Raw genomic sequence first — 23,416 nt, forward strand, 5'->3', positions numbered from 1 at the left:
ACAAGGAGAATTTGGCTTGACTATTTTCTTTCTTCATTCACACTAGGAATCCTGTGAATTCATGTGGATGGGTATACGATAATAATCTTTCCTTCAAATTCGCCCCCCGTATAGGGCACCGAAGCTGTACAGTGACACAGAGCAGAGAGCGAGCGATTAGCAGTTACGAACAGAAAATGTGTCTCCAGATTTCTCCATTTTCCCTGTCATATTTAACCAGACTTTTGGTATCAGGCTGTAAGCTCTTTTAAAAATAGTTTAGACAAGCCATTTTGTAGAAAGTTTTAAAGCATATTAGTGAATAAAAACTAGAACAGAATAATGTATTTTCTAAGCTGCGTAGTTACCGAAGTCAGGTCTGTTAGACCTGTAAATCGGTCTCAGAAGACTTAAACAAATTATATCTAATGGGCCAGCAAATTCTATATAATAGGGACATTTCTGTTCTGTTTTATACTTCCCTTTTTAATTCATTCCCTAAATGTAACAGAGCAGAAGTTAATGTTATGTGCTTCTTTTATTTAAGTGCTCATTAAAGAGTAAGAAAAATTCCGACTAAAAATACATTTCTGAAAGTAACTTGATAGTAAATATTTATTGGCAGAGCGTTATCCATGGCTGCTGAAATAGCAGACATTAAATTAGGACCACCTTGTTGATTAGAACACTTTTTCTTACAGCTTTGGATCTTTTTCTTAAAGCTAAACTAAGTAATTATAAATGTTTAAATATTTGTATTTAGACACTGAACATAAAGACATACAATTTTCTACAGCATGGAGCTGCAATTGGAGCATGCATCCAGTTCTGACTGTTATTCTGCAGGAATCTTTACATATCACAAGGACAGGCAGAATATACATTTTAAGCGAACTGAAATTATTTTCATTTTTAGAAAAACTGTCATAGATTTTCACCAAAACGTAGTATGATGAAATAAATGCAATATGTTCAGCGCTTTCATAAAATATCTTAGGCCAGTGTCCTCAAGAGTCCAGCAGAAGAAAATTAAGGGAGGAGTGGACACATCCTGTAGGAGATGGGTGAGGATGAAACAAGTTTCTGAAGTGCGATGGAAAGTCTCTTTAGCAAAGTGATGTCGTACAAGAAGGGAGTACCAGATGGCAAACTGGCAGAGTGTGCTCCTCTGCCAAAACGAGTGTGTCAGTAGAAGGAGAAAAGTAGAATTAGACGAACGGAAGGAGATAAGAAGTGATTTGATTTGGAACCACTAGAGCTGTCAGAAGATGAGGAGGAGTTTGGCTGAACTTTGTGAAAGTGAGAAGCATCCTGCAAAGCAGGGCAACAAGGATATGCTCCTCCGGTAAAATCTAGTGCTGTCTGTGCTCCCAAGGTAGTCTGAATGTGTTTATCTACCAAAGGAACGATGTTTGTGTTATAGGAGCATAAGAGAGTAAGTCCTGCTTTATAACACAGCTAATTAACTTCTGTTTGCTCTGAATGACCACGGCTCTTACTGCAGCTTGGTGCAGGTACCATCACCCAACACTTCCCTCTGCCATGCAAGTTAAGAAAGCCACACTGAAAGGAAACATTTCAGTGAGTGTAGCAGGAGATGGAGATGTGAAAGAAAATGTCAGTGAGGCCAAGGCGACACGGTGACGGACAATTCTGTGAGAAGTCACCCGTGTCACCTCAATTATGAGCTGAGATCCTCACACCAACAAATTAAATATAACTAGCTCTAAATATAAAGCAGATCTTTCAATGCCCTCATTGTTGATCTAAATACATTGGCTAAGGCTGCTATAGATGCCAGATAGGAAACATAATTGTTAAGTTCAAAGGAGAGGAGAGTATTTTTAGCATTCTGCATCAATTCAATTCAACAAATGTGATGCCATCCGCTCCGGTTCGTACAGGAGCCATGTGAGAGTCATACTCCAACATGCACTATCTTCCTTTTTACTTAGTATCAAAATCTTATGAAATCCGTGGGCATTCCCCCACCCACTTTATCTCTCTTAATAATCTCTTTCCAATATTAGATAGCATTGGGAATTTAATATACATATTCTATGCACATACGAAGCTTATGAATTGAAACCAAACAAAAATCTTCATGAATTTTATTGGAAGAAAGCAGAAAAAGAATAGCAAATGATACAAAATAATTAAATGACTGTCCAGACCTAAATTTCAAATGCTTAAAATAATGCACAGCCAACCTTTCAAAATCAATTGAATGTTTATTTTTGAATTTTCTTGTTCTTCTAAATTCTGATTATTTATTCTAAGTAGAAGGTAGCTCAAAAGATTTTTTTAGATGAAATGGAAAATTGCCATTTGAGATGTCATTTGATGAGCAAACTGTCTGATAACAGAAATTTGCCAAAAAGGTCTATGTAGAGAGGGAATAAGAACAGCGGTAAAAGCATAATATGCAATGTTCAAAACAAATTTTAATAGACATTAATAGAAAATGTTTGAAGTATAATTAAATCTCCTTTCTGTTCTATATTGCTACAAATGTCTGCTCCTACTAAAAGCTGTGGCCCTTACTAAAAATTCCAGGTTACTTTTCTCTTATCACATTGTTTATTTTGGTTCAGCTTGGTTTACCTTCTGGGTTCTCTCAAGGCCCTCTTTACATCGGCCTTGTGGCTTTGCAGAGAGCCTTTATTTTTACAGCAGCCCTTTGCTCGAGCAACACATCTCAAGAACCTCTTCAGAGCTGTTTCTGCAAGCGGCTGCTTGCTGCCTTCCTGGCTGCAAAATGGCACAGGGTTGAAGGGGAGCTGTGCATCTGGCTACTCTGCACACTTGAAGGAGGCCCTTTTCCAGGTGAATAAACAGGGAGAAAGGGCAGTAAGAAGAATGAAGTGAAACGTCGCTCCGCAGAAGCTCTCTGCAGTGACCAGACAGCAAAGGAAGTCTCGGAAATGCCATTACAAATGAAAGAAAATATCTACTCACCATTTGGATCTATGGCTAACAACCAGCTCAGGGGCAGGCAACAAGCTTGGTTTCCTAAGGTTTATTCCAACGATCCAATTTATGCAATCCTGCACCAAAACTGATCATTACAACTGGTTTAGAACAGCAGGATCAAATGCTCACTTGAAAATGTACCAGTTTTCATATTTCAAGAAATAATAAACTCTCTAGTACATAAATCATGGAGAAATGCCTCACTATTAGTTGGTACAAAAGCAATATATGTGCATACCCTATTACCTACTGATTTACAACCCAACAGCCTTTGGTTCTCTTAATATATGTTCCTAATGTCATAATGCTCCAAATTTCATTTCCCCTGAAAAAAACACCACTGAGAGGCAACAGGGAATGAGCGGTGTAACTCTGTGGGACAACCACCAGTATGCTCATCGGTGTGGCTCCTGCTTCATTCACTGCAGCCATTACAGATGCCAGGTCTGAATGAGATCCTTAGCTTAGAGCGTTTTCAACCAAGTGAAAAAATTCCTTCTTTCCCCTTAAAAAAGCTCAAGTCTCTTCCTGAGCTCTATTTCAGACCATGCAAGTTCATACACAGTGTGTATCTGAAAGATCTAGAAGGGAAAACCTTTAATCAGTTTTATTGTAGATGACAGAGCAAAGATTTCTTTAATTAATGGTCCTTCCTGGCAACCTGTGCCACTGTAAAATTAGCTCCAAATTTGTTCTGCCATGTTTATGGGCTCCAGTTCAAAAATCTATGAAGTGTGGAGTATTTTACAAGCTCCTGCAGCAACACAGAAAAGCAGGTGGTTGGACACAGTGTGAAAGGAAAATAAATGCAACCATTTATCTAGAACAATTTGCAACTCACTGGGAGAGCTCAAATACCAAAGGAGTGACAACTTCAGGATATCCATCTAGCAGCACAGCTATAGATTGACTGGATTTCCACAAGAAATCTGCAAAACAATTACCCTGCCAAGGAGAAAAATGTGCACTGTACACGCACTCTGCTGCACCCGTTACACCCAGATCTGTATCTATGTGGATTTACAAACCCCATAAACTTAAGTTTTTTTACCAGGTTTTCATCGAGCTCTCTGCTTATGGCGCTACCCCTAAACAATTTCCTATCTGCAGAAGCCTGTTCAAAGCCCAGAGTGGTTGAACTACTGGGTCATTGCTTAATCAGGACAGTAAGGACAGAGATCCCCAGGGGTACCAAGGCTCTGGGATAAGAGGGGACTTTTTTGGCTGTCCCTGTTCCCCAGCTCCTAGACCAGATGCTGCCAATCTTCCCACTGCACACTGACATTTTGTGGATTTAGGTTTTTCTGTTTCAAACCAGGTAGCTGCTTGGAGTTAGTCCTGATGCTTTTCTCCAATATTACAATTTCTCCCCGGAAAATAAAGCATTTCATCTGCCTGGAGCAGATCTTTGAAAAGCTAAATTTAGGCCGCCCCCACTACACGCTCGCACATCAGTATTGTTCTTCTGCATGCTGTGCAGGTGTCTTCACGAGGATCCTAGCCAAGAAGATGGGCCCTCAAAGGGGCTGTTTGAAATCCATGGTGCTACTCTCCAGAAATCACTAGGTACAGATGCAGGTGCAGATGCAAGTCCGTCAGGCACAACTGAGAAGTCCTTCAAGGCTTATAAAGCATGCAGTACATCTGTTCCTAACGTGGCTTCGTGGCTTTGTCTCTGCATCTGTGTAAAACCACAAGACATCCAGGCACACATCTATTTCATTTCTCTAGGCACACATCTATTTCAGGGCTGGGTTGGAAGCTTTTTCATTTTTATTTTTTTTAAGTAGTTCTGAACACAAAATCAGCTTCACGCTAATCCATTGTCTGGCCTTCTCAGCAAGCTGGCCTGACAGTTCAGCGCTGCCCCCGTGTAACTTTTAACTTCTAGAGGGCAGATTCTCAAACCATTTAAAATTAATTGTGTGAAGCAGGGGGCCGAGTCCCACTTTGCTCCAACGCGAAATGTCGCATGGAAGCTGTGCTGTTCGACATCTGTATTTGCTTCTATTAACAGAATATTGTCAGTGAGGTTGGGGCAGAAGCCCCTTGGTAAGGTCTGCCGTCCCTGCTTTGTTCTATTTTTCTGCCTTAGTACGCTCATACAATTATAAGCTGCCACCCCTCTGCTCAACTATTTTTTTGGTTTCAATGCAAGCAGCTTGCTTCTGGGCAAGGAACCACATTGTGAAGACAAGACACCGAGTTTTGACCTCACCACTTACAAGACCATTCACCTTGGACATGTCAGTCACCTCTCTGTTACTCACTTTCTGCACTTATAATAACGCAACTAATGATGCTCACCTTTCTTTGCATACACACCAAAGAAGCAGTTCACGGGACATAAAATTTATTTCTGTGAATTTCAGGCATAATTGGAGAACGATACTTCTCGGTCACTAGAAAGTCCCTCCCCAAGCCTGTTCTCAGTAACAAGGACAGCAACTTTCTTGTGCTGTGGGACATGTTCCCTGAAGGATATTATGAAAAGTTCAGTGAACATAAACTTCCCGAGGTTCATTAATAATTAGTTAATGTCCTTAACATACTAAATGAACAATTAGGTCATTGATACAGCCTCAAGTGACTTACTTGGCATAAGCAAACAACATTCATTTCAGCACAATGAAATTTAGGGTGTACTTCTAGGAACAAAGAATGCAGTCCGTATTTATAGGGCGGGGGATTCCTAGGAAACAGAGACTCAGAAAGGTCTGCCAGATACTGTGGGCATAGAGCTGAATGGGAGCTCCGAGCTCAATGCTCCCTCTGAAAAGACCATCCCTCTGTTTCGGAATGCGTAAGAAGAGAGCATCCTTTGTAAAGCAGGACTCGTTCCCACCATCAGGTCTGACCTGGGCATGGCTCCTGGAGAAATCACACAGTGACACAATTAGCAGAATAAATGTGTCACGAGCGTGACTTGGGGATGTGGTGTGTTGGGTTGTTTTTTTCTTAAACGGTCTCCCAGAGGATATTCTTAACACAGAGAAAGAAAATGCTTTCCTAATATAAAAACAGCTTTAAAAATGAGACTAACATATAAAAAGTCATGGAAAGGACGTGTTGATATAATCTATCTATGATTTGAATGATTTGAAAGACTTGAGCTAGCACCTTTTCTATATATCTCATAGAGTAACAGATTGTAATCAACAACCTGGCTGAAAGGAACATAGCCTTCTGCTGTCTAGTAATTTTTCATCCTCGATGAGATTAGCTTTACTTATCCCTATTCAAAACTTTGCTATACGCCTGAAGTATTTTCTTCTGACCCTTCATGCTGCAACAAAGCCAGTTCTTTCCCTACTGAGGATTCCCATGTAACTCTTGTCTTTTTCTGCTACATATCAGGGGATGAAAAAACCAAACATCCAGATCACGCTTTGTGATTACTAACATTTAGAAATCTAAATATACATCCCTTGAGTTGATGAACTAGTTCTTTCCGCATTGGGAAACAGACCAAGACCTCAGTTATTAGAGTGTAACGAACCAGGGATTAAATTTGTTCCTATACACACATCTATCTATCCAGCTATCTACATACATATGCACACACACATCCAATATATTTCAGACTTGCATGCTAGTGCTAACAAGTTTTGTAGCCAAGCCACATTCCATTTTAAAGGGTTAGTTTTATAGATCCCCATTCAGTGTCCCCACTTAGGAATTTCGTTTTCAATTAAATCTAAGTAGTTTGAAACTCCTCGGCTTGTTTCAAAAAGCAGAGAAAACGTTCCTCAAAGTCTTCTAGCGAGCTTTTTTGCATTACTTATATGAAATGGCACATTTGGGACTTTTGTCATGGTGCTCTGAAACACAATATGCTGTTCTTTAAGGCCTTGGGTGGGGAAAGAAGGGCTTGAGAGCCAAGATAATATACTCAAGGAATTTGGCAGTATACAAAGATGTAGGGAACATGAAGCAGATGCAGAGGGATGCGGGATAATGCCGGACATGGGGTCCCGTTGTTTAAACTTGATACTGTTTTCACACAAAATTTACCATCAGCGTTAAAGGGTCCAGGATGTGAGCAGACGACTTACTCTGTACATAAAATGGCAGTGAAAAAAAAAAAAAAAAAAAAAAAAAAAAGAAAAGAAAAGAAAAAGAAAAAAGAAAAAAAAAAAAAGAAAAAGAAAAAAAAAAGACAAAAAAAAAAGAGGAAAAGTCTAATATCTAGTACATGTTGTTTACAGGAGGTTATAGATTACTTCAGTTATTAATGGTGTTTGGCATTTAAACAGGAAAGGCACTTGGATCATTCTCTTAATTTGGATAAGGCTCTAGTTCATTGTATTCATATGTATTTATTTTCCATTCCAAGAGTAAAAAATTGTTATAATAATAAAGAAATGAGTTCAAAGGCTTGCAACGATTCCTAACTTGGACTCTTATGACAGCACGTCATTTTTCAAGTCACTTATTAAAAATACCTTTAAAACAAAAAGATAATTCCCTTAAGAAAATGCATTGTTCAACATTCAGGAAAAATAAAATACAATAAAATAAAATAAAAATACAATAAAATACAATAAATAAAATAAAATAAAATAAAATAAAATAAAATAAAATAAAATAAAATAAAATAAAATAAAATAAAATAAAATAAAATAAAATAAAGTATCTCTGGCATTAAAAAGCCAGCATCTTTATTTGATGAAACCCCGCTTGTGCTCTCCATTCCTCCTAACAAACTAACACAGTAACTGCGCTCAATTGAGAGCATAAATATTAGATATGTTTTTATTCATTTTCAACTTTCCGAGCTTTTATTTTCCCCTGTGTCTAAAGGACATTTCTCCTTGCTTATTCTTTGAAATAAAAATTGCCCAGGTAGCGTCTCCTCCCCTCTCCCTGGAAATGCTGCCCGCTCTTAGAAAGTTCTCGAATTAAATATTTGTCACAGCTGTTGCACAGACACAGTATGTCTGCTGTCTACCCTGGAGTGAAAACAAATCGCAGCCAGTTTGCTGGTCACACGTTCCAACTGGGATTTTGCCATCTGTCATTGTGTTTGCCGAGCTATTTAGATTTCCAGTTCATACCAAACAAATTCCACCTCCAGGACGAGGGGAACTTCAAACGGCGGCCAGAGAGATCATGTAGATGGGGAAACGTGCCCGGGAGTCGGGGGGCCTGCATCTGTTCACAGCTTTAAATATTGTTGGGCATAATTGCATGAAAGGCTCCTAGACCGGGGTCGGACCCACGGTCCCAGATACAACGGTGCAGGAAGGGTAGGATCGCCTTCACCCTACTATTTCCTGGGCTATCAGCAGTCTGTGCTGTGTTTAGGTACGCCAAGCTGGGTGAGACGGATCGCAGCTTTACGCACGGCATAAAACTCTAATAAAAACATCCTGATCTTAAATGCCATCGCTTAAATGTATTTTTAGTTAATTACGCCTAAAAATGGAGACGCTCAAAACATTTTACAGACATTGAAATTCTCTAAGGGTTTTGAGCGTGGAAGAGATTACAAAGTGGGATTTTCCTCTTTCTTAGGGCTCTCCCAACAGTACTTCATTTCCTAGACGGTGCCTGCGGATCCTGGGCAGAGGAGAACTCAGCTTTTTGCCCCAAAGCAAGCAGAGGCTGCTTCGATGCCCACATAATCCCATCCGTCCTCGCTGCACAGGGACCTTCAGCCCTTGGTTGTTCCTCCTCCTCCCCCAAAAGCGAAGCCTGCGCGAAGCTGCCAACTCTCATTCTTCTGGAATGAGACACTCTCATTTATTGTCTCAATTTCAATCTGCCCGGGGCTGAAAATAAAGGCAGTCACCATTGATTTCAGGCGGATATTTAGAAACACGCCGAGATTCTTTCTAAGTCAATTAGATTATCACGAATTGGCAACTCCATAAATTTCCTGTGGGGGTTAGGTTGTTCCACCAGGACCTCCTCCCTCCAGCCCTGCTTTCAGAGCCTGTGACAAAATGGCATGTCAAAGGAGGTGGCACTGAGAGGTACGTGGAATAAGGGAGGCTCCCTGCCTTGACATCACACTCTCCAAATCATCCCACCAGGTAACGTGAGTGCCTCCTGTGAGCCCCAACATGTAAAATGTTCCTAATTATGGCTTGGACCTACTTCCTCAAAAAGAGCCTGGCCTTGAAATCCGTCAGGAAGCAAAATGCAGAACAAAACAATAAATTCGGATACACCAGAGACAGAACTTCTGACCGTTTAAACACTTTGATGTGTACACAAACAAGTGGCATGCAGATGCTTGGCTCCCCCACTTGCCAGCTAGCGCAGAGCAGATGGGCTTGAAGGAGGATTCCAGAACTGCTGCACATAAGGACAGAGATCCCCAGAGGTGCTAGAAACACTCATTTCCTTCCATAAGATGTTGCGTTTCAGCCACGGTTACTGCTCCCAGGGCTGTTTGATCAATAACTTTACATCTCAGAAACATTTAAAATGTAGGAGGCTAAGCCACTGCTGCCCGTGCAACTGGCTCGTATTTAAAATGCAGCAGAAATAAATGCGTTGGTGCACGATGACCGAAGAGGTGTGTGTTGCAAGACAACATACACCTTCAGACGGCATCACTTTAGCAAACACTGACTCAAAAAATAAAATAAAAAATAAAAAATCAAAGTCCAAGCATTTTGAGAAACAACAGCATAAAACCACGACTCCCAGGATTTGTTCCTATGAGGTTTGCAGATGGAGGTGCCCAGTTTTGTACACGCATGGCAAAGCCCGTTCCTCTTTATACAGTGCTGCTGCTTGAGGGAAGGGTTAGCTAGTTGCTGTAAAGTGCCTCCAGCATTACAGGTGGTGGGGTACCAGTGTGGTAAGCGGAGAAATGAAAGCAGTTTAAAAACTGTCATGTTTACTTTCCAACAATTTATGGAGTAAAGTCTACCAAGGCGTTAAGGTCTTCAGGTGAGTGAGTTCGGAGAAGACCCTAACGCTATCACATCTACCCTGCGGGTAGAGCTTCCCCAAGGTGATGGTTTACGAGGCCAACACCTCCCCAGCCTCTTCTCAAAACTGGTGGGGAGGCCAGGGGGAAAGGTGTTAGGGGTTGTGCCGGTCCTATAGCTGTCCGGCATCCCGCTGCTTTCTTGGACACTCGGTAATGCACAAGGTCAAGCACGCTGATCCAGCCCTGACGTCTTTTCAGAGTTCCAGCTGGGCACAGAAATCTGGACATCAATCACAAAACCTCATGCAGGTACTTCATACCCAGCACACGCAAAAGCAAGAAAGGAAACGAGATAATTCACATGTTCTTCAAGCACTACAAGCATTTTTCTTTGCTGTTTTAATTATGTTTACTACAGCAATGCCTAAGAGGCCAAACATGTATAACTCATTGGATTCTGCTGAGGCATACACAGTCCCTGCTTATTTTCTAAGCAGATGCTGCTCATGATTTCCCTGTTCATATTTGATCGTTTCTTCAAATAACAGTTATAACTGAGAAAAGAATTGAGAAAACATTCTGTGACAGATTTTCGTCTTCTGGATTAACTGAAAAGCATAATCTGATACTCAAGTTGTGCTGTCGAGGAGTGATTTGACACGTAACTTGCATCTAAGTGCTTTATTTCCTGCCTAGCTGAGTGGGCAAACATTTCTAAGTGGACATAATCACATATGAATGCGAGCCACTGCTGTGCAAAGGCTATCAGGCACAAATTGCATTGTGCTGCCTTGTGGCACTGATGGTTCTCACCCAAGGACGCACTTCACATTCAGGAAGCCTAAACAAATGCGAGTTAATTTTCCACGAACACTTCTGCCTGTGCATTTTGGAAGTATTAGCACACAGGGAAAGTGGTCAACAGGGTGCTCGCCGCTCGCCAGGAGAGCGCCAGATAAGCTATGTGTCAGGCACTTCTCATCTTCATCTTTTCAGTGTTCATTCAAACAAAATTATACTGATGACAGTAGCAGAGGAGATCTGATTTCAACACGTGACAAACCCATTCCAAAAGGAGTTGATACCATGATTAAAATAGCTTTTAAATATAACAATAAAAAAGCTTAAGATTTAACATTTTTTTTTTTCCCTGAGCTTTTTTCCTTTAGTGCATTAATCAAACTAAAAGCAGGATGAGAATTGTTGTTTACACAAATGGAGTCACATACATTTGAGTAGTTTCTGTTGAAAATAAAAAATATTTTGCAGGAACTGAAGCTAAAACATTATAATACATGCAGGAAAGAAAAAGAAAAAAAAAAAAAAAAAAAAAAAAGACCCCCAATTAGATTCCTTTATCCCTAGCATATGGTATAGAGGTATATGCTATGTACTAATGTCTTTTCAGAGCTATTTTAAGATCCTATGAGGCTGCAATCTGAGAGGAGTGGTGACAGATACACAGGCACAACTGGGTTACATTCATCATGTACACGACGTGGTAACTCCTAGCAGAAAGAACTTTACAGAAAGGATAAAAAACTTCCCCAATTCAGCCCAAAAGCCCGTATTGCTAACATTTCCCTGAAAAAAAAAGAGGATGGGGAAATGTTTAGTGGACAGAGAACCTCACATTGAGGAAGTGTGAGTAGTCCACTGGCACTTCATCAACTGTGATGGGACAAAAGATGTTACGGGACATCATCCTTATCTATTCACAGAGCTTTTTCTGCAATCAGTTTATACATTCAGGTTTAAATATTCAACTTTTTCATGCATTAATGTATCTGCTTTGGTCTAAGCTTAGTTTAAACTTTAATCAGCAGAGAGAACATACTGAACCCTCTTAGCATCAGTGTTCCCTCTAACTGCTCCTAGCTCGGAGCAGTTTGACAGTACAGTAATATAAATATCTCAGGTATGTGTGCTCCATTTACAGCAAAGTAAACAGGTCATTTTGGAGAGGCAACTTCAAAGTCTTGTAAAAACCTGCAAAGAAATCCGAGTTCCTCTGAAAACAATGGCAAAATTCCCAGCGATTTCAAGAGGGGCAGGATTTTGCAGTGATTTTAGCAGCTGAGCTCCGAGGCCGAGCTGTATGTTCTGTTGGCTAATAACCTGCTGGACAGACCTAATTTTGTTATAGCAAATTTATTTTTGATGGAGGAAAGGACAGCTCAGGTTCTGAGCAATGAGGAGGACTGCAAGTAGTAATGGGCCTTCTGGTCTTTTCTTTATGCCGGGCATTCAGCCGTGGATTTTACCGCTTCCTATATTATTCCTTTTCCTGATTACCTTGGCAAAGCCAGGACTTTCCCCAGCTCCCTTGTTTCCTTTTCCAGTCGGGGAAGTCATACCCTCATTGTGGGTCTCCATCTCTTGGGCTGGGAGCACGTTAGAAAGCAAAATAAATAGATCAGCTTTCACCCTGAAACGCCAAGGTTTAAATACGTTTAGACCTCAGAGCACTGGAATGCCATCCAGCCTCCAGGAGCCTCCAGCAGAGGAGAGGGAGAATATCTGCAGCTCGGGGCTGATCAAGTAACACAGGGAGTGGCAGAAGGGAGCCTCATTCCTCCAGGCCCCTCGCAGGCTACCGGCACGCTCGATCAGCTACCTGCCTGCAGTGATGCACGGCGAGCCAAATACCAACCTTTCCCCGTGGCTTCCCGAGGTCTGGAAGCATGCACTGTTTACGAAACAGGTTCCTGCCCCTCCCAGAGCAGCAGCTGTGCTCGAGCACATACCGACGGGATTTTCTGGACCCCAGGCAAGATCGGGGTGGAGGGAATAAGGAAGGCTCGCCTGCTGTAAGGTGCCACGCGCCGCTTGCTGCCATTGGGGTCTGCCCGAGATGAGAGTATCAGCAGCAGGGCTGCGTGTAAAAAAATTAATAACGTTCCCAGAGAAATTTGCATAATATTTCACGTACAATAAGAAGGCACGAAAGCCATGTGCTTCTGTTAAATAACTCCTCGCTGATAATTATTCTGCTTGATACCCGTTGGAGAACGCTCTCCCTAGGGAACAGCTACCATCAGCCAGGATGCCTCCACGCTGCGCACACGAGCCTTTTTATAGACTTGTAGGCAAATCGGGGAAAAAAAAGGCAAAATGTGAACCAACGTTACATACGTGAGTTCAGAAGAACAGAACTGCTCTGCTGTTTGTCAATGCAAAGCCCGGCTTCATCTGCTGTTGACGCCAGCGAGTCACTATCTGCGCATCCATTTTGTACAAACATCACAACTTTAATTGCAAAATAATCTTTTAAAAGGCAGGGTTATTACGACTGCTGAGTTATCTCTCTCGCTTCAGTTCCTTGGAGGGTACTCTCTCGAGCGATTTGCATGGCAGTCAAAGCATGCGAAAATTTATAAATACCAACACAGATGCCAACATGTCGGGAGAAATGCGGTTATAACATCTGAAAGCTAGGAAGAAATTAATGTTGATCCTGATTAGAGCAGTCAATGTCCTTGCAATGCCTAGTAATTAAAAAAATACCAACAAGGTAAATGTGTTTTGCAGAAAATAGTCCATGTCCCAAGCTCCGCTTCCTGGCCCCCAGCTGCCGGCGTTACAGGAAGGGAAGGACGGCTGATTTTGAGGAGATCCAGGATTTCGGGCTGAGCTGACATAACGAATTTTCCACCCAAGAGCTGCAGACTCTGAAGCGGGCATCAGCTCCGAGTGAAGCATCCTGCAAGGTAGGGCTCCAGCATTTAAGAGCAGCCTGTTGCTGTACGGCTGTGACTGCTCAGAGAACCACTCGCTGAAGAAAACCAGACCTTCCCCCTGACACTAAGTGGTGGGGTGGCCTCCACGCTTCCCTGCTGGGTCCAGGGCAGCAGGGGCTGTCCAGCTATGTCCCCATGCTGGGGACACAAAACCTAGATGTGTTAAGAGGAGGAAAAATTAAACTCATTCCTAGGATGCCTACGTTACACCTCGCAGCTCCTGTGTGCCCTGGGAGCCACCTTCCCCTGGTTCTAGGAGGAACCTGGACCACAGCTACCCATGAAAAACAGCTTATGTCTGAAGACCAACTTTTTCAGTATCTGGACATTTCTTAGAACGTGTTGTTGGTGTTTTTTTTAAGGTGGTAAATAGGACCCGAGGCTGTGGAAGCCTCTCAGTACCTACACAAAGTCTGTCTGTACAGGCTGGCCAAGGGCAAAGGAACTTTTCTGTAGAGCAATTCACCAGAGGATTAAAAACGCTTCGTACCTATCACTTAATTAACTGCCCAACAGAGCACTTAGTGGAAGGGAGAGGGATGAATTGATGAGGTGATGAAGTTATGGGGTTTACTTACAGACCCCAAGGCAAACGTGTGTTAAGAGCCCCTTGCAGCACCATGCAGAAACATGAGCTTCTGCCCCGGATCAGTGTGGCCAAATCCATTCAGCACTTTCCTTGGTTTAACTAAGTTTTCTTTCAGCATTTCTAAACCCTTCCACTGATTGCCTTGTGTACTTGTTAAAGAAAATGTGCTCTGTGCCCTGACACTTAGAGCTGGGTGGGTAGCACAGGTAACAGCCCGGTTTGGCTTCTACTTACTTATTATCCAAGCAGTAGAAGTCACCTGGGTTAAAGAGGTGACAAACAGAAATTTGGAAATTTGCTCTCTTCGTCTTTGCTGTCAGCACCATCCTTCTGCAACCCTAACCACAGCTTTTGAGGCACACGCTGCGAGGTGATCCTGCTATCGGGTTAAAGCAAAAAGACATCAGAACCTCCCTGCTTTGAAGAAGGGTTTCATGAGTTTTGGAAAACCTGTAAGCTTAGGTGTAAATGCTTTGAAACTGTTCTGATTAACAGGTTTAGATAACAGCACTCTGCAGAGCGGGCTGAGATGGAGTATCTATTTTCTCTCTCTCTCATGTCTCTGAGAACTGCTAAAAAAGTTGCACCAGAACCCAACTGATAAACAGCTTAAATCAGATTTGCAATCTTAGCCTCGCTCGGAGCTCAGACCTTCAAAACCTCACAGCTCCAATTGCTCCCTACAATTTGCAGGGCCTGCCGGGCTGGAAGGGGCCCTGGGCACAAGAAGACAGATCAGAGGACACCTCCACCTGCCTAATGCCACGGTGTCTCTACCAATATTTCCTAATAAACACATTAAAAAGCTTAAATGCAATTTCTATAGCTATCGCCAGGCAGCACGTACAAGTGGCTCTCTGTCTCTCGTTATAGAGCCAAGCTGCCAAGGAGCTTGTTCAGCAATTCACTTTGTCCAAAACCCTGGAAATCTACAGGCTCTTCCCTAAATCAAACAAGTGACCAGAACAGTGCCTACAAAATCAAGCCCGTTTTCTGATAAACGGATCCCATAAGGCATTCATAACGATGGTGACTTACAGGCTTTCATCAATACGCAGATTGCTGTCTTTAAATTCAAAAAGCATGCAAAGTAATGGACTCTACGTCTTACTTTGACGATGTGTCAAAACAGAAATGAACTTCGGTATGCAATATCAGGGGTTTACTGTATTGATTTTGGAAGCCACTCTGTATATACTTTTCTGTAAACGTCACATATTTCACAAAGCGACTCCTTTATGCTATTTGCACTGCATTAGCGACAGACAAATTGCTTTGGACAAAATGTGCCAAAGCTAAAACAAATTTAAGGTCTGAAAAAAAAAAAAAAAAAGTTCGGTTAATTTTTACCTCCCACATTTCTCACTGCTCTGCAGTTCCAGGTACTTGCCCAGAACAGTCGGGCAGTGTGAAAAGCTCTGTGCCTCTCCTCGCTCGTGGCCAGAAGCAAGAAACGAGCAAGTCACAGAGCTCAGACTCAGCCCTGAGATCGCTTTGGAGAGTATATGGGTCTAGAACCATTTTCAGGTGCAAGCCCTGAAAATAACAGGAGAAAACACACCTTATGAAATGCTCGGCCCCGTCTGGCTGCCCCGAGGAGTTCTGTGGCTTTGAACAGGCAGCCAAACTTTTGGGATCTCGTCCCCGTTGCTGAAGTTAGCAGAAATGACCTGCTGGATGAAGCCCATCTCTAAGATCACACAATACCTCCCTTCAAAGAGCATCACCACGTCCCTCAGCTACCGAGCATTTTCTATATGCCAAGTATTCCAAGGGATACGCTCAAACCCTAAAAAGGGATCGGGAACTCTCACCACCCCCCGTGCTGCAGTTTTCCAAATGGTATTTTTTTGAGAAAACACTTTTAAATTCAGCTCTTCCTCAGAAACATATCTGCTGGTTTCTGAAGAGTGCCTGCACATTCGACCACCAGCTTTTCCCTGCACTGAGCGCTCTGAGCTCAGAACAGGGATTTATGCACCCCATCTGAACGCCTCCCTGTCCCACACACCAGGACAGCCCCAAGACACCACCTCCGGGCTGAGCCTGGCCAACTCGGGGCTCTGCTGGAAGGTGCCCAGCGAGCACTTCCTGGCTCCACGGAGATGCTCTCGAGGAACTCTGAGGTCAGCCCAGCCTGCAAAGTTCCCTTCTGGGCTGGTCCTTCAAAATCCCTGCTACCCTCTAGGTAAAGGGATTTTCCCCATAGTTTAAAAACAAGGAGCCAAATGCTGAACTGCACGCATAGCTGGTTCCTCTTTCTAATGAACGTCCACTCTCCCGAGCTGTCTGTCTGCTTGGTGTTTGGCCGCTGTGTGATCAGCACTGTGCAAACCGATTTGGAAATTTCACCTTCACCAAGGGCACTCGTGCTCGTTATTCATCAGAAAAGGGCCTGGAGTACTGACCCCACTTGTTTCCCCTCCTCACTCTGAATTTTCCCTCTCGCTGACACCCTTTGTTTCATCTCCCTAAGCCAGTTCATAATCCATTTCAATGGCTCTTCTCCTAAGCTATTTTTAATCTTAAAAAGCCCCATCAGTCTGGTGGGTGGCTACTGCTCCTTTGAAATAAGGACTGAAATAAGGCGGCGCTTTCACTCTCATCTACTTAGTTGTTGGTATTTTCAAAGACATTTTGGGGGGATTTGTTAATGATTTATGCATTTTTTTCTTTCTCTCTCCACTCCTGCAAAGCCACACATGAATACTGCATTTATGCCTTTTTCTCTCTCATCTTTATGGCTCCTCTGAGCTAACCCTGGTGGTGGGAATGCCCTTGTCCTTCAGCTCCTTCCCATGGCAGCCCTGGTGCTCCCAGAAGAGGCTGGTGTAGCTCCTGCATTTAGCTGCTGGGCCATGGGGAGCTCCTCGGGATGCACACCTGCAGGCATCCCCCCTGCTCCCCAGACCTGAACAAAGCAAGAGCAGGGAATACGCTGGCCTCAATTCCTCCTCCTTTCGCTTCAGTCCACTAAAAGATTCTCCTAAAGCTTTTTCAATAAAAGCATTCACCTTTGGAACAAAATCCATTTTATCATTTGAATAAAATAAACCACATTTGGGGTTTTCTTGTCCTCTCACCCCCCGCTTCCCCTACACCCTCCTTCCCCATTGCTGAACTTTCTCCTCTTTTCAGTGGCACATATGAGGAGGAAAAGAGGTAAACTAGTACAAAACCAGACAGCCTGAATGTTTTCCCCTTAAAACATCCAAAAATAAAAACGTTCTCCCCATTCAGCAAGAACAACAGAAGGAAAAGCAATTGAAAATGTTCAAGAATTGTCACAATTTCCTCATTTTTAACCATCCCTAGAAAATAAACGGGAGCTATTCATACATGAGTACATTTCATTGAAGTGACACTCAACAATCCCAAAATATGTCATTTAGTCTTGCATTTCTCTAAGCAGTAGATAATTTTTACGGGTGGCTGCTGCAGCAGCTGCACTGGTCCATAAAAAATCATTGTTTGGGGGGAAAAAGAGAGTTAATCGTACGGGATCTGTTATTTTTAAGTCAGACATTCAGATCTTTAAAAGGGAGATCACGAAACTTACTTTTCATAGGCAAGTGATATCAACATAGAAATGCTGTTTTCTTTTTAGCTCTGAGACTGGATATGTATTGTATGGACACAGAACTGGACGCTGTTCCTACCACGCCTCTGAAATTGCTCGGTAAGTGCTGGACACCGGCAATTCCTGCTGACTCTGCGCTTCAAGGTAAAGATTCAAGTTTAATCAGTCTCCTGAAAACAATGACCGGATCCAAGTTCAACTGCTCTTCTGCCAGGGGCACGAAGTATTTTACCTGCTCTACGGCAGATTTTACATAATATTAAAGCCTCCCCTTCTGTTTCACAGCCTTTTGTGGGCAAAGAATTGAAAAACAGGCAAAATCTCCTAGCAGGCACTGCAAAGGATAGCCTTGGGGACTGACCACGCAGCCGGACTGCTAACTGGTGCTCTGCAGGGGAAAGTCTGTGTTTTCCCCCAAAACAGCATGCAACATATCCCAGTTTGCCAACAGACCTAAAAAGACTCTTATCACATAGCTGCTGGCATCGGGGCTGGTCTCTGCTGGCAAGCACAGCAGTCACACTTCCTTTCACCCTCCGAGGACAGGACGGGAGTCCACTCTTTCTTGTTAAGATTTTCAGCTACGTATTAAAAAAATAAATAAATATTGACCTGGGGGTTGGGGGGAGAAGGAATGGGGTCCTGGTGACTGGCTGTACACAAGAACTACCCAATCTGCAGCAGCTCTGTTGAGGGAAATTAGAAAAGGTCCAGAGCGGCCAGCACAGCAGATCTTTAGGTGGTTACCAGCTCCACGAAGGACTGAACTTTTAGTGCCTACGTGAAATAAAGCACATTAGGGAACAGAAGCATTTCCCCCATATCCTAAGAATGCAGCTAGATATACTGTATGGTTTTCTGATGCCCTCCTAAACTGCGCTTTGGGGTGCTCTGGCATCATCTCCTTGGACAAAGGTCTCGTCAGCACTTGGAAGGCAAAAAGTATAACGCAAAATTAAAACAGTTATCTTAATCCCATGGGTTTTTAATCTGGGGCCTGACTTCTGGTGTTTGTATGGCTAACATTTAACACTGGGTGATGCTTTTTTGTGGTTTGTGACGACAGCAGGGAGCTGGAGAGGAGCAGCAGCTCGCAGTCCTCTGCTACAGGACAGCTCTGCAACACCTCCCTTAGCCCAAATGCCGTGACTCAGCTCAGAGGGTTTTACAGGAAAAAAGGTGCATATATAAACAGAGCAACACAACAACCAAAACCTACCCTCCGCCTAATGATTAGGAAGTAAATATTTTCCTTACCTGTTTATTAAATTGTATGAGGTACAAACAGCAATCTCAGTGCCACAAACCAGTAAGGCAGCGAGGTTAAACTGAACCCATGGCCTGTAACTTTCTTGTGGGCTGAAAAATAACCCCCTTTCGCTCTGGAAAACACACGATCATTTTAATACTACACAAGGCCAGCCACAAAGCTTTATTCTAACCCCGACCCCCTTTATTTTTTATTTACTTAGACAATATTAAATGTTTGGTGTCATGAAATAATCCTGACCTAACAGATCTTGACCTAACAGATCCCTGAAGGATCTCCCCTCTCTGACCCATGCACATCCCAGGGCACTGGCCAAGTTCAAAGATAGTCTAAACAATTTTCTTGCTGTGCAGTGCACTAAGACAGCTGCTAGCCCTCTTCTTTTTTGCTCTATTTCACAGCTACAACTGCTTCAGAAGCGTTAAATTTCCAGTCATGTATGGTAGCTGGGATGTAAACAGTAAAATGTTCCATAATATGAAGACATCTTTTTTATTATTATTATTATTTCCTTACTATCTAAATGTTTTGCTAAATGGAACAATGCATTCAGTTTCCAGTAGGAAAAAAAAAAAAAAAAAAAAAAAAAAGGTAGTAATTTGCCTTATTTTTGAACAGGATAACAGGATTTTAGCTTTCTGCTATATTTAAGCAAGGATGGCCGCGTGAAGATTATTTCCTGGAAATCAATATTCCACCAGGGAGACCTGATGGTCTCAGATACATGGGAGAATCATCGACTCCAGCTGCGTGTGACACAGAAAATAGTCTACATGGAGGCTGCGAGGGCTAAAAATAAAAGTAGAGGCATATGGATTTTTATATGCACTATGCAGTTCACAATCGCACTGCGTTGCATAAGACAGTCCCAGAAAATTCAAGTCCTACATCCAACTCAAACGACTCAAAATCTATTCTGTGTATACTACTTCCCAATCAGTTGAATTTCCGTAAAATAAGGGAAATGTTTGCCACTGTTATTTACATAAGATGAGAGACTAAATTGGAGCAGTAGGTGTAAGCAAATTGTCAGGTTCCTCTCCTCCGTGCCGCTTGCATCACAGGCAGAAGTGCAGCTGATGAGATGGTGACCGGGTCCCAGAGTCAGGAAGGAGATGGAACGGCTCAAGGCCAACTCTAAATTACACGCTAATTTTTTTCTTTTTTTTAATTACAAATGTTTCTGTATTGGGAAAGTGGGACGCAGCATGTGTAATTAACTCGTTTGGGCAAGTTAGAGGCCTTTGCTAAAAACTCCACCTACTTTATCTGATGCATACACACCCTTGTGTGCCTTCAACGCTGCATGGGATGCGTGGGATTTCTCTTATGGCAGATTCCCAATTTTACATAATGTAAACAAAACAGCTACATTCAGCAACTCCTTGGCTCTCCGGTAAAATTGCTTTAACACCCAGGAGTGCAAGCAAAATCAAGCTGTGGCCTCTGAGCCAGAGAGAGAAAAATTAAATCACATTTTAAAGGGGAACATCTCCGGGGTGAGGGCAACACCTAAAAGCGGGGCAAATTCCAAGAAAGAGGCTCGGTGCTGTGTAAAAATAACAACAAACTCAACCAGCTGCACGCCAAACTCTGCAGCATCGTGCCCGGTGCCGCACTCCGAGCACCCCACCCTGCCCCCAGAGCTTTTCTCTGTTTGCACGGGGGCTGCACAAATCCAGATTTGCAAAGGCAAAAAACTCCTGGGCACGACGCTCATTCAGTACCTGCGTGGCCCTGCTGCAGCTCCCACCCAAAGATTGGACAGCAAAAATAATAACGAAATTCCAGTGAGGCCCTGCGCTGCTGAAGGGCTGAAAATTAGGGCCTTCGCAGGGATACTCCCTATGCAAAGCCAGGCTGGTTTTAATTAGTTAGGTGTCAAGGCACCCGAGCAGGAAATGCAGTCACCTGTCTTGACTATTCTCAAAAGCAAAGCTGAGTGGTTTTTTTCTTTCCTTTCCTAATGAGCCCAAACCAGGTGAAGTGGCTCCTTCCTTCTGACACCAGGCAGCACCAGATGGCTCGGCACCTGGCTGGAACCGTATCTGCTGACCTCCTGAGTGACAGCGGGTTGAGATGTTTGAAAGTGAGAGTCCTCGGGGGATGGAGTGGGACACAAAGGGTTTCACACAGCAGTTGGAGAGGGCTTGGTGGGAAAGATGTGTAGTTTCTCGCAGACAGGAGCTGACTTGCTCTGCTAAACCTCCGAAAGCTAGTGTGTGCATGCTCGCGCCGTTTTATCTCGTCTGTGCAGAAACGTTAATAGGAGCTGTGTGAAATCTATAGATGGCAAACGGGTTCAGAAATGTCCGCAGCTGATCGCTGTTCTCTTGTGGCACAGTTGATCCCCCGGTACCACTTCCAGGTTTTTGTGCCACCCCTTTGGCACACTGACGTTTGTCTTTAGCACTTCAGATATTTCTGACTGCTTTCTCAGCCTCTAGTGCTGGAAGAATTTTACCTAAAGAGTGGATAGAAATTCATTTTTCTTTCCTTTTATAACTTTCCCCAGTCTTGGCAGCAAACTGTGTCATGATGATGTTGGCAACAACATATTTGTAGCAGAAGGAAGAAAGAGAATCATGAAGTATATGAAAGAAAAAGTTGACATTTTAATGAAATACCTTGTAAGTGCTTGGAAAAAGTTATTAAAATGCATTCAGTTTATGGCTGTTTGTACAGACAGGAGTATAATGCTTCCTCCTGAAGTCTTTAATAAAAAAAAAAAAAAATGTTTATTAAGACAAAGTAATAATGGCTAGAACTCAGAGCTGGAGTGAACTTTAGATTTGGGACATCCTGGGTTTTCTCGAGTGTACATGAAGATTGCTAGCATGTGTGTTCCTGCGAGTACAGCAAGATTTGTTCAAGAGCAAGCTGAGTGATGAGCATCGAATGTGCTTTTCAGCCGGCTACCGAAGCTGGCACCTTTCTCACGTAGCTAGAAATAACCCAATTAGCTGATCTCAAAAGCGTCTTGGTCAGACCGCAGTGCCCAGTACGCCCAGCCACGACAAAGGTTTGGCCTTCAAACAAGCAGAGGTGGTCGTGGCTGTGCACGCACGCTCAAGCCCAGGTGAGCAAAGGCATCCGAGCCACGCCGTGCATCCCGGAGGCAGCAGCAGGAGCTGCAGCGAGCGGCCCTGCGGGTGCTACGAGGCTGCAGGGAATCCACGCCACGGTTCATTAGTGCCAAAGGAGGAAGAAATGAAAGGCCCGCTTCCTGTTGCACGCTGCCATTGAATCTCAGCCCCGTAATTACAGATCTGATTTTAATATGACATAAATCTGAGGAAAAGCCTCTTACTACAAAGCACAATAAAGCCAGTACCACTGGCATGAGCTGCACAATTGCAAGGATAATAGAGCAGCCACACCTGGATACTCTTCCCAAAGTAAGAAAGGAGAGAGGGAAAACATTCACAACCAGCCACAGATATACCAGGGTAAAGAAGGAAGAGTTAAGGATTGTAGGAGCTTTGTTCCTCTGTCTTTCCCCCCCCAAAAAATGGGCTGTGTTTTCTCTGAGATTGATGGTGTAGGAAAAACTAAAGGGAAAATACTGACCACCCAAACTGCCAAACACATCCAACAGGCAGCAATTAACATTTCTCCGCAAAAATGTTCAAAGCAGGAGCTGTCTTAGACCTGCCTGTGTGATAAAGTCATTTCCAAACCCAAATAAAGCTGCCTGGTTTTGTGCCTCCTGTTTACCTTTTCAAGATGTAAACTGAAATTACCAGGTAAATCTTGGAAAACTTACACTTCCAGCTGGTTTGAGCTACAGCTGTTTGAAGGACAGCTGTTGCATATCTGGAAGGATTCTGACATTTTGATTGAGTTCCAAACAAAATAAACTCCCCACATCTAACCAGGCTCCGCGATGAATAAAAGACCCTTGTTTGTATGAAAAGCTGAGACATCACGGACTCGCTTTGATACCATAATGCAGAAAAAAATGGTTTAAATTGGAAGAGTTGTTTCAAGAGCAGAACAGCAGGCATTATTTGGGGGGGGGGGGAAATACAAATACAGTCCTTTAACACAGCTGAAATTTCCCTTCCCTCTTTTCCAGAATTAACCTTCAGCTGCTGCCCACAGCAAAGCAGCCGCCGCCAAGTATCCTTCCCTCGCCCCAGCACGTGCGTGTGTGTGTAGCACAGTTTAGGCGGCTGATCATGCTAAACACAAAATCAAAAAAAAAAAAAAAAAAAAAAAAAAAAAAAAGGCAAGAAACACGAGGAAAGGATGAGTTCGCAGCACGATCAGCCGCCTGAGCCATCGCACGGCAGCGCCCGAGCAGCGCCTGGGCAGGCACACGTGGGCCCCCAGCCGCAGCAGCTCCCACCACCAGGTAACTCCGCTCTCATTATTTTTAATTAGCTTGAGTTTC

This window comes from Aythya fuligula, chromosome 6 (assembly GCF_009819795.1).
Source record: "Aythya fuligula isolate bAytFul2 chromosome 6, bAytFul2.pri, whole genome shotgun sequence".
Lineage (NCBI taxonomy): Eukaryota > Metazoa > Chordata > Aves > Anseriformes > Anatidae > Aythya > Aythya fuligula.